The sequence below is a fragment of the Lissotriton vulgaris genome, chromosome 4_1 (genome assembly GCF_964263255.1).
Source record: "Lissotriton vulgaris chromosome 4_1, aLisVul1.2, whole genome shotgun sequence".
NCBI lineage: Eukaryota > Metazoa > Chordata > Amphibia > Caudata > Salamandridae > Lissotriton > Lissotriton vulgaris.
This window is the reverse complement of record NC_141691.1, coordinates 886,598,823-886,611,105: the sequence shown is the minus strand read 5'-3', so window position 1 is coordinate 886,611,105 and position 12,283 is coordinate 886,598,823.

Below are 12,283 nucleotides of genomic sequence, written 5' to 3'. Positions count from 1 at the left end.
AGGGCAGTGAAAAATAATGATAAAAGATATATGGTAGCACACCACATTATTGAGGTACAGAAAGGGAACATTATTGAATTAATATACTTTGCTATTAACCAAGTTTCAAAACTTAGAAGAGGTGGGAATCGGGAAAGCAAACTTCACCAGCTTGAGTCAAAATACATTTTACTGTTTAACTCCAAGAATCTATTTGGAGTAAATGCTGAAGAGGATTTACATGCTCATTTAATGTAAGAGAGTTATCCATGGCAGTAAGGTTTTAAATCAGCAATTTTAATATTTAACAGAGACATGAAGGTAGACAAACATCATTCTGACATGCTGGTAGAAATGTGTAGATTGTGCTTAACAAGCAATCATTTTATGTTTGGGGGAGACATATACAAGCAGCTACAGGGAACAGCAATGGGCACCTGATTAGCCCCCAGCTATGCTAATTTGCATATGGGCTGGTCGGAGTAGCAGGTGCTCAAAAACAAATACATCAGGGAATGGAAGGATCATGTAGTGACATGGATTTGATTAATTGATAATCTTTTCATACTGTGGGATGGATCAAAGAAATCTGCCAAAGCGTTTGTATGTGACATCAATGACAATGACCTCAATTTAAAATTCACAGATCATATCAATGCATACATCCAGGATACAAGAGATTTCCTGAACAAAATTGCCACTGCGGTCGGGAAAGACTTGTATCTTATGATCACATTGGACGTTGTGAGTCTGTATACGAGCATTGCTCATGAAGATGGTTTGCGAGCAATAGAACACTTTTTGAATACAAGACCTGAAAATCTGTACCAACATTCTGAAATGCTGGTAGACTTGTGTAGATTTTGCTTAACAAACAATCATTTTATGTTTGGGGGAGACATATACAAGCAGCTACAGGGAACAGCAACGAACACCTGCTTCGCCCCCAGCTATGCTAATTTGCATATGGGCTGATCGGAGGAGCAAGTACTCAAAACCAAATACATCAGGGAATGGAAGGATCATGTAGTGACATGGATTCGATTCATTGATAATCTTTTCATACTGTGGGATGGATCAAAGAAATCTGCCAAAAGCTTTTGTATGTGACATCAATCACAATGACATCAATTTAAAATTCACAGATCATATCAATAAATCCAGTGTCTCATATTTTGATCTAGAAAAGGGGTGATCCATATCCGTACTTCTAGAAAACCAACAGCGGGAAACATTATCCTGCACACAGGTAGTTTTCATCCTCAGCGACTTAAAAGGAGCATCCCTTATGCTGAACATCTACGGATGAAACGAAACTGCAGTGAGCCACTGGCCCTACAGGAAGCACAAGATTTGCACACTGAAAGATTTGCACAGAGAGGGTACAATTCTAACATATTAAAGCAGGCAACAGACAAAGAGGACATAATTGAAAGAGAAACATTGTTAAGCTCTGATGTAGAAAAATTGAAGGGAAAAAAAGAAAACGGGAGATCAAAGCAGGAGGATCCCTGGATATAATGCCTACCAGTCTAAGGTGAGAGATAGCCTGTGTAGGCATTGGCATTTAGTGAAACAAGATCTAATACTGCAGACCCATTTTGACTTTGAACAAGGCTAAGTCAATGAGGAATGACCTGTTCAATACTAGCCCGGAAGTGGCGAAAGGGGGAGGTTGGCTAAAAGCCAGCCCTGGCTTCCACAAATGCTTCAAATGTAAGGCATGTAAATTTGGCCAAAATGAAAAACAGGTCATATCACCTTTGTTAAATAGCCCATGGAAAATAAGATGCTCACTAAACTGTAAGAGTGAGTTTGTGGTCTACATCTTACAAAGTACATGTTCAAAAATATATGTTGGAAGCACGATATACATGGTGCATATCCGTATATTGTAACACCTCAGGGCAGTGAAAAATAATGATAAAAGATATATGGTAGCACACCACAATAATGAGGTACAGAAAGGGAACAAATAATGAATTAATATACTTTGCTATTAACCAAGTTTCAAAACTTAGAAGAGGTGGGAATCGGGAAAGCAAACTTCGCCAGCTTGAGTCAAAATACATTTTATTGTTTAACTCCAAGAATCTACTTGGAGTAAATCCTGAAGAGGATTTACATGTTCATTTAATGTAAGAGAGTTATCCATGGCAGTAAGGTTTTAAATCAACAATTTTAATATTTAACAGAGACATGAAGGTAGAAAAACATCATTCAAAAGGAAAACTGTAGTGTTAATATAATATATTTAATTTATGCAATAGTCAATTTTAACACTATTTAGGTGTTTGTATTGGATATCAACCTCGAAGGAATATTGAACCATCAATGCAACTGACAATGATATATTATGGACATATTTTAGAGATGTTTATACTGTGAAACACGTGCACTTTATTCAGCAAATTTGCACATACTTAAATTTTGGTAATGAAATTACACCATATATGGTTAAGAAATGTAATTCTATTTATTATTAGCATTGCAATTAGGCATTTGTGTACCAGGTTACCTACTGTAGAGCACTTGCTTTAAGCAAATTTGCACATCTTTGGAGTACTGTAATTCAGTTGCATCATATGTGATAAAGATCTGAGATTACATATTTAAAGTGATATACTTGGTTTAACCATAGGTCCATCTGCAGATCAAAGTGAAAAAATCACCTACATTTTGAACATAATTGAAATGATTGAATATTCAAGAATAGCAAACAAGGCCACTTGAACTTTATTTTACTTTTTGCATAATTGAAAAGCAAATTTTGTATCCATTCTAAGGTCCTATTTGTACATTTCTTATGATTAAGGTTTTTGAACACAATGAGTGTCAAAATCGATAATTAGAAAATGACAATGGTAAAGTGGGTATATATTGTCTCATGCTGAGAAAAGTTAAAGAGAGGAAAAAAACTTTAAAGAGACATTTGAGTATAACCCACATAAGATGATGATTCTGTTTTTGTAAACTCCTAATGAGATTTATCATGGAGTGAAATTTTAGGACAAAAGGGCCCTGGTCCTGGATTAATGTGGTATAACAAATAGTAAACACTGCATGTACCTGAATGTATAATGAACAGGCACACGTTGGTCATTAATGACAATGACATTTTAAATTATTATTATTAACTTTAGTATGACAATGAACAAAATGAGGTTTGGATATATAAAAAAGATATAAGCCATTGAGTTTGATGTGAATATTAAGTCTATCTTCTATGCCCATTGAAGGTCGAGGGTCATGTGACCGCAACTCTTTGTTTTTTAAATGCATCCCGTCAATGGCGACTGTTTGTGTGAACAAGGCAGGTGTGCCGAAACGCGTTACAGTGGAGATTTTGATTAAAATGCAAGACTGAATGCCAACGCTACCCCTGTGTCGGTCTCCGATTCATATGTGGTGTTCATATATATACTTGTTAGCCGAAACGCGTCATCCTGACTGAAGATATTTAGCGCCAGCAGTGATCAAAGAAATGTTCGTGTTCGTGTTTTTCTCCTTGGGGTGGTACTAGCACCGGAGTGGTAATTGGATATATATATATATATATATATATATATATATATATATATATATATATATATATATATATATATATATATATATATTTTATATATATATATATATATATATTTTATATATATATATCTATATTATATATATATATTATATATATATATATTTTATATATATATATATATTATATATATATATATATATATATTTATATATATATATATATATATATATATATATATATATATATATATATATATATATATATATATATATATATAGTTATACAAAGTTCCCAGCGCTATGAGTGAGCACTCGACAAAACTCAGCCATCCGGCAGTGTCATGCAGCCTGCATTTCAGCTCCGAGTTGATTCAATATGCCAACGCGTTTCACAGCATCAAGCCGCTTCTTCATGGGCTGCTCCAAAAACACGGTGAGACACACACTTTCCCTGCCTATTTCCGGCTCTTTTTATTTAATTTCCATGCTCGCCCCCAACGGGCGTGTGCTGAAGAGCACGTTTTGTTTGGTGCATGATGGGCATTTTAGTTCGGAGAAAGCAAGCAGAGTACATGGTCTCAAAGTGTCTTCAATTTAAGAGCACAATTTTTCAAACCTATAGTAGGTGTCAGAGCGTTGTTGCAGGCTCAATAAAGCATATGGAGTTCTGTGCTGTTTTGATCACGAAGAGTTCGGAATCCCAGCCTCTTTCAATTGGACTTGCACGTTCTTGTCCAGCTGTATATATTATATATATATATATATATATATATATATATATATATATATATATATATATATATATATATATATATATATATATATATATATATATATATATATATATATATATATATATATATATATATATATATATATATATATATATATTCACTGAAAAAACCATAGGTTATAGACCATATATAGTTAGGAATTAGCATTTACAAAACCTTGAAAATTCACTGAAAAAACCATAGGTTATAGACCATATATAGTTAGGGATTAGCATTTACCAAACCTTATTTTACTCACACAAAACCATTGAAATTCGCATATATAGTTAGTTGCACTAACTATATATCGCGCACCCGCACTCCACTGCTGATGATGTCACATATTACATCATTCATGACATGGTCAGTGACATCACTGATGACATCACTGATGACTACTTAAATGACATCACTGACAACATCACTGATGACATCATTCATGTGATAATATGATGAACCTCTTCAGACTCTAATATAACCTTAGATACACTCAGAGTAAACAGACACTCACAGATTGTCACTCATCCATGGAGTTACTCATACACCTAGTCAGTCATGCAAAGAATCAATCACACCTCCATTTCCTCAACTATACAGTTATACACATCTTACTTATTCAAACATATTCTAACACATATTTACTCTCTTATACAATCACTGATACAAGTTTTCAATGATTCATGCAGCCACTCACACATTCACTAGCTCTTATACACAGTAAATTATATATGTCAACTCTCACATGTACTGTGTTTTACATATGTACTTACTTTGACATGTAGCACTGAGATATCCATTCACTCACCAATACACTCATGCACACAGTCAACCACCCATACAGCTGTTTCCACTTGCAGTTTTGAACCCATACATCTAGTGAATCAACTGCTCACACATCTATGCACAGAGTCACACACCTCCCAGCCACCCACACACACACACTCACTCTCCCATACAAATACTTGGGCAACCAATCAATAACCCATATAGTTACTCATATAGCTACTGATCAACACATGCAGCAGTTTACAGAACAACAGATATAATGAGTCACTAACCCATGCACTCAGTGAGACACATTTAATCACTCACTCATACAGTCAGTCATGCACCTACTAAATCCTTCATCCAGACACTTATACATCCATTTATTCTTCAATATGTAAGACATATTTTAACTTTACAGAAACATACAGTCACTGGATGATGTCATCAGTGATGTCATCAGTGATGTCACTGACCATGCCATGAATGACGTAATATGTGATATCATCAGCAGTGGATTGTGGGTGCGCGATATATAGTTAGTGCAACTAACTATATATGCGAATTTCAATGGTTTTGTGTGAGTAAAATAAGGTTTGGTAAATGCTAATCCCTAACTATATATGGTCTATAACCTATGGTTTTTTCAGTGAATTTTCAAGGTTTTGTAAATGCTAATTCCTAACTATATATGGTCTATAACCTATGGTTTTTTCAGTGAATTTCAATGGTTTTTTAATAGCAAATATCAAAAGCTGTAAAATGTATTCTTCTTTTAAATGACACTTTTTCCCCAAACTGCCTTGGTATATTCCAATATATATCAAAGACAAAAATGTAAGTGGTCAAGTTAATTTTTTCCCACAATTTGAGAAAGCACAGAAACATGTGAATAAATCTGTTTCTGCTTACATGAGAGACTATGGAATGGGTTTAATATACAACAATAACTTGCGTTCCAACATTCAACACATCTATAGAAGAGATGGTGTACACTTCTCCGATGAAGGGAATCGAATATTCGTCCTTTATTTAAAAGTGTGCATTGGAACCTATCATTCAAAACGTTTTTTTTTTTTTTTCTTCTTCACCAAAGTACGCTCCCCGGTTAGCTTACCGGTGCGCGTACCGGGCGCTCTCCCCGCGAAATTTGTTAAAATTTTTTTTTTTTACTTTTGCATATATCAGCGTCCTAATCCCCCCTCAGAAAACCTAGAGGGTCACAAAGTGTCTACCGTGCCCCCTTCTATTCATTCCGTACATTCTTTGTCCTCCATCTTATGACTCAATTCTACCAATACAGAAAATGGAGGACTCCCGTAACGCTGCCGGTTCGCGTACCGGGGAGCGCACCGGTAAGCGCTCGATAAAAAAAGGTGGGAAAGTAATTTACAGAAAAACTACTACAGACACTTTCATCAAATATAGAATAGGGCCTACTACTTAGCAGTCCCTACCATTTACCCAAATTTGATGGAATTCCATTGAGAAAATTATGCTGTAAGCCTGACTAAATATCCTGAGGTAAATTGCCTAACAAAAACACTTATGAAGTGTTAGAATTGACAACCAATCAAAATGCTACTTTCAATATCTTCTATTATTTTATGACATTTGATTGGTTATGCACCTGAATATATATAAAGAAAGAGAGAGAAACACAGCCATTTTGACTACTACTTCCTGAAGTACATATCAAGTGCATTTCAACTGAGAACTTAAACTTCTTTTTGATTGGTAAGATGATATTTTAAAAACTGAAGTATGTTCTGCACTTTAAGTTAAGTAGGAAAACATTTTCTGATAGTTATATACTATCCCTCTGTAATAGTTATAGAATAAGATAGACATCTCTGTTTTAGTTATGGATGGAGTTAGGCTTGTCTTGTATAATTAAGAATTAACTTAGGCTTTATCACATACATTTTTTTATATTTCTACTTCCAGTCTGATACCATACACTGCACAAAGATAAAATCACTGTTTAAAAAAAAAAAACTACCTGTCTGTACTTAAACCCAACAGTGCCCTATCTGTACTGATATATTTTTTTAAAATTAGTTTTACAGCACAAAAATGGAAGGAGAGAACAAAACTAACTTGGAAATTGTTGCAAGAAGCAACACAGATACAGAAATTGACTCAGAATTCTATGATGAATCACGAGACTTTGAACTTCTGCAATGTGTGGAATCAGTAGATTTCCTAATTGAAAATGAAAAAAAACTGACAATGAATTATTAGAAGTTCTTTTTAATTTTGAAAACGAATCAGAAAAATAAATTTGTATTTAATAATTCAAAAATTGTTTTGAGACATTATTCATTTTTATATGTATTTTGTAAACTAGTAGCAAATTGATTATAATGTAAAATCAGACTTTAAAAATACTGTGCAACTTTTTTGTGTTACATAATAAGTTTGCTCATAGTTACTTCCTTTCTCCCACTATATTATCTCCAATGTGTATTTAACATCTCTTTATCATCTCCTGCCTCCATGGTGTTTCTGCTTTCCTGACAGACTACGCTATGAATTCCATATACCACAATAACTTCTGAAACAACATGCAAGATATTTACAAAGAAAACTGTGTTTTTTATTTTTAGACTCTGCATTGGTACCTACATCTTGGTACTTAAATAAAATAAAATAATTAAAAAAAAGAACAATCACATACAATATTTGAACATTCTTTCATCCCATTTTCCCAATATTACGCTTCCCTGTCCGCTTCCCGGTGCGCGTACCGAGCGCTCCCCCCGCAAAAAAAACGATAATCATTTTTTTTTTCTTTGACCCGCGGGGCCCTTATAAAGCCCCCTCATCAAACCTAGGGGGTCAGGGAGGATGTACTCTGCCCCCTTATGCTCATTTCCCACTTTGTTTTTTCCACCTCTTGTCTCTCGATCCTACCGAGAGACAAGATGGCGGCCGTTCTGGAAGGTTTAGAATGTTGACAGACACCGGAGAGCTTCGCGAAGTTCCGTTACACGTCAGGTACGCGAACCGGAGCGCTAACCGGAGCGCTGTCACAGATATATCTGTTTTTAAAAACGTTAATTTCTCAAAATCCACTGGAGCACATATATTGAGACATAGCAAAGGCACGTCGGGCAAACCATATCTATAATTTTGCCAAGTTTCGTGTAAATCCATTCAGCCGTTCGAGCTAAAAGTGATTCCAACCGCCCTATGGAAAACTCAATGTTAAAAACACGTTTTGGGACCCCCCTTTTTTCTCGGCCCCCCCTTGACGAAACCCCCCCAAATTTTCAGGGGCTGCTCAGAAACAAAATGTGCCATTTTCCTGAAAATTTCAGCCAATTCCGTCCACAAACGCCAAAGTTATTCGACATAGAATTTTCAGAAATCCGATAGGAAAAAAATCCTAACTATATATACCTACTGGCGACCGCCAGTAGGTAATATATATATATATATATATATATGTTCCTCCAAGAGCATGTTTTATCACTAGAGTCATACATCCAGGATTCGAGTGATTTGTTGAGGAAATTGGAGGGTTTTGAGTGGAAGGATGACTACTGGCTGATTACACTAGATGTGTCGTCGCTATATACAAGTATAGTGCATGCAGATGGGCTCAGGGCTGTAGAGTTCTTCTTAGGCAGACGACCCATAGAGATGTTTGAGCACAATAGGATGTTGCTAACAATGATCAGTTTCTGTCTGCACCATAACTACTTCATGTTCCTTCATCGATATTACCAGCAAGTCAGGGGTGTTGCCATGGGGGCCTGTTTCTCTCCTAGTTACGCCTGTCTCCACATGGGCTACTGGGAGAGGCAGGTCCTCAGAGGCATCCACCATGACACCTGTACCCATCATATCATCAGATGGTACAGGTATATCGATGATATACTTTTGGTGTGGCGAGGAACACGTGAAGAAGCAGTCAGCTTCATTGAAACCTTAAATTCCAACTCATTCAACTTGTCTTTCACGTCTCATATCAGCCAACAGGTGGCACACTTCCTTGACATTACATTAGAGGTCAGTGAGGGCAGACTGGAAACTAAGCTGTACAGGAAGCCCACATCGGGCAATACCATCTTGCATGCGGGAAGTCATCACCCCCCACACTTGATTAGAAGCATCCCATATGGGGAGATGCTTAGAATCCGTAGGGTGTGTAGTACGGACTCCCACTGCAAAAGTGCACAGGCTGCGAGCAAAGAAAGATTTCTTGCTCGTGGGTACAGCGAGCAGCTTATCAATACAGCTATTAGAAAAGCTAATGCTCTGTCACGGAACCAAGCACTGACCCACAGGAAGGAGCAGAAAAATAAGGCAGCGAACAAAGAGCTCCCAATCAGACTTATCTGGACCTACAATAGTCAGCACGGGGCGCTTAGAAAGATTGTCAACCAATACTGGAATCTCATCAAACTTGATCCAGTTATTGGTGAGCACATGCCTAATAAACCAGCTATTGCTTACAGGAAGGCATTCTCCTTGCAGGATGCGCTAGTTAAGTCTAGCCCTGAAGTAATACCACCCAAAAACTGGCTAGCTGCCAGCCAAGGGTTCAGGAAGTGCTCTAGCTGCAAAGCTTGTTCTCAGGGGCTCAACAAAACTGAGTTCCGTACAGCATTTTCATTGGCACCCCGCAAGATTAACAAGCAACTTACGTGCAAATCGGAGTATGTGGTGTATGTGCTGGAGTGCCCATGTGGCCTGCAGTATATTGGCAGCACCAAATTGCAGGTCCACAAAAGGGTTCTCCAGCATATTAGAGCCATCAACACCAATGACACCACTTACCCGGTTGCACGGCACTTTAAGGAGTTCCATGGTAACAACAGTGGTCTCCTTAAATACTATGCCATTGACTCAGTAGGCCCACTAAGGAGGGGAGGTAACCGGGAAGGGATCTTGAGGGCACTCGAGACCAGATACATCCTGGAGATGGATAGCAAGAGCCCTAATGGCCTCAATTCAACAGAGGATTTTCACACTTGTCTGTAAATCTCACATATCTGAACAGCTATCTGATAGCATCTCTGCCTCTCCCCTAGTAGAATAGTGTTTGGGAACTGCCAATTTGCTTGTTCCTGTTGTCACCTGTAAGACCACATAGCAGTGTCGGCCAAAAACAAACTAAAATGACTATTCATGAATTAACACACTAGGTCATTATAAGGTAGTTTGTTGGTTGCTATTTTCCTAAGTAAACAAATGTCACCAAGAGTTTTTAATGTACACTTGAGAAAAAAAGTATGTTGCACTTATTATATTTTTCACCTTCCTTTTAGCATTCACATTAGAGATGGGTGATTGGTGTTGGAGTTTGATTTTTCTTGGTAATAGGGTGGGGAAATGTTAATATATATTCAAAACAGAGCCCAGAATAGCCAGCCGCAATGTCCATTATGATTAATTTCTCGTTTTGATACTTCATCAGCAATTTGGGGTAGGAGTTTGTAATCTTTGATTCTTATAGATGTATATATATTAAATATACTGTATATATTTTAAAATATGTGGTTCAACTATCATATTGTGCACTGTATATACATGTACTGTTAGCATTTATGCTGTCAGCCTTTTTAATGAATCTATCACATTGACACCGGATAGACATTTGACGATTGCACTCTATGTAAATATGTGTTTTCATATATTGCATGTTAGACATACTTCGTTTCCCCACTCTCCATGTATTAACATTAATTAATGAATTTAACTGGACTTACATAAAGGTCGGCTAGTGTAAATGTATTTATACAGTGATTTAATTGTCCAGGGCTTTCATTTATGTTTGACATGAGTTTCCCCGCCTTAAATTAAGTGCGATTGCAGACATTCTTTTCTGTTGCAGTTTGTTAACACTCCCACTGCATTCAAACTCACCAATCAAATGTTCCCCTCTATTGTGAATGTCCCCTTTAAATTTCTTGCACCTCTTTCAATGCGCCATGTGACCAAGGCCTCTGTGCAGGCCGAAACGTTATGCTGCCGTGGTGCACTATCGAATAAACTAAACTCACCTGCACTCTGGGTCTTCCTGTTCTTTCCTGTGTGGGTTCGGTGATTGCAGACTGGCGCAGTGAGAAGGACAGTGCGGATATATATATATATATATATATATATATATATATATATATATATATATATATATATATATATATATTATTCACTCGAACTTCCCACAAAAGCGAAGGAATGACAAGCCACAACAACCGGGTATGCTTACAGATTTTCTTTATTGGGCACAAAGAAGACGCGTTTCGAGCACACTGGCTCTTGGTCAATATATATATTACCTACTGGCGTTTGCCAGTAGGTAGTTATAGTTAGGACCTAGTTACCATAGGAAAATAGCAACATTCTATTCCCAATAACTTTGGCTCCGATTGACAAATCCTCGTGAAAGTTTCAAAACTTATGGCCCGTTTCAGTCCGCTACTGTCTTGAAAGGTTTGGGGTGATTCGGCAAGCGGGGGCCAAGAACAAGGGGGGTTCTAAAACATTGGAAAGAGCCTTTTTTGTTAAATGGTGTAAATCCGTTCAGTAGTTTTTAAAAATATTAATGGAAAAAGAAATATATATATCTGGGCGGAGCCTAACCACACATCTCATCGTGAGATCTGATTGGCTGTAAGCACTTCATCCAAGAAGTGTTGGTAGCCATCTTGGGAACAATATACATGATAGCACCTTATTAAAAAGCATTGCAGTTAATAGAAGATTTTAAAACTTTAGTTACATTATACAACATTTGTTGATGGTACCATACTCATTGTAGGAATTGTGGTGTGTTCTAAGGTGATTTTACCATGTGAAAAAGCCTTCTGCTGGGATATCATGAATCATGTTTGAGAAAAAACTATTTTCTCATGCTTTTCCCACAGAGGTTAGGAAGGTGATCTATAAGCTAAACTGAGAGCATATTTTTTGTAAATTCACATTATCTTTCTCAGTCATGTGAGAATGAAGTCTGACATTCTCAGTAAAACATGTACATCCAACAAGGGCAGAGACTGTCAGTTGATTCCTTTGTGTTCTACTGCAGCTTCCCAGAGTGTTCTAAAGAACAACTAGAGCCCTAACAGTCCTACTTCTGACAAACGTATTGCACACCTGAAGACATCTTGATTGGAATAAAGTGGTAACTCTTAAAACATTTAATTTAAAATGGAACAAAATGAGGGGGTTCATTTTGCCATAGGAGGTACGATTATTGCTGCAGAAAGAAAAATGAGGGCACAATT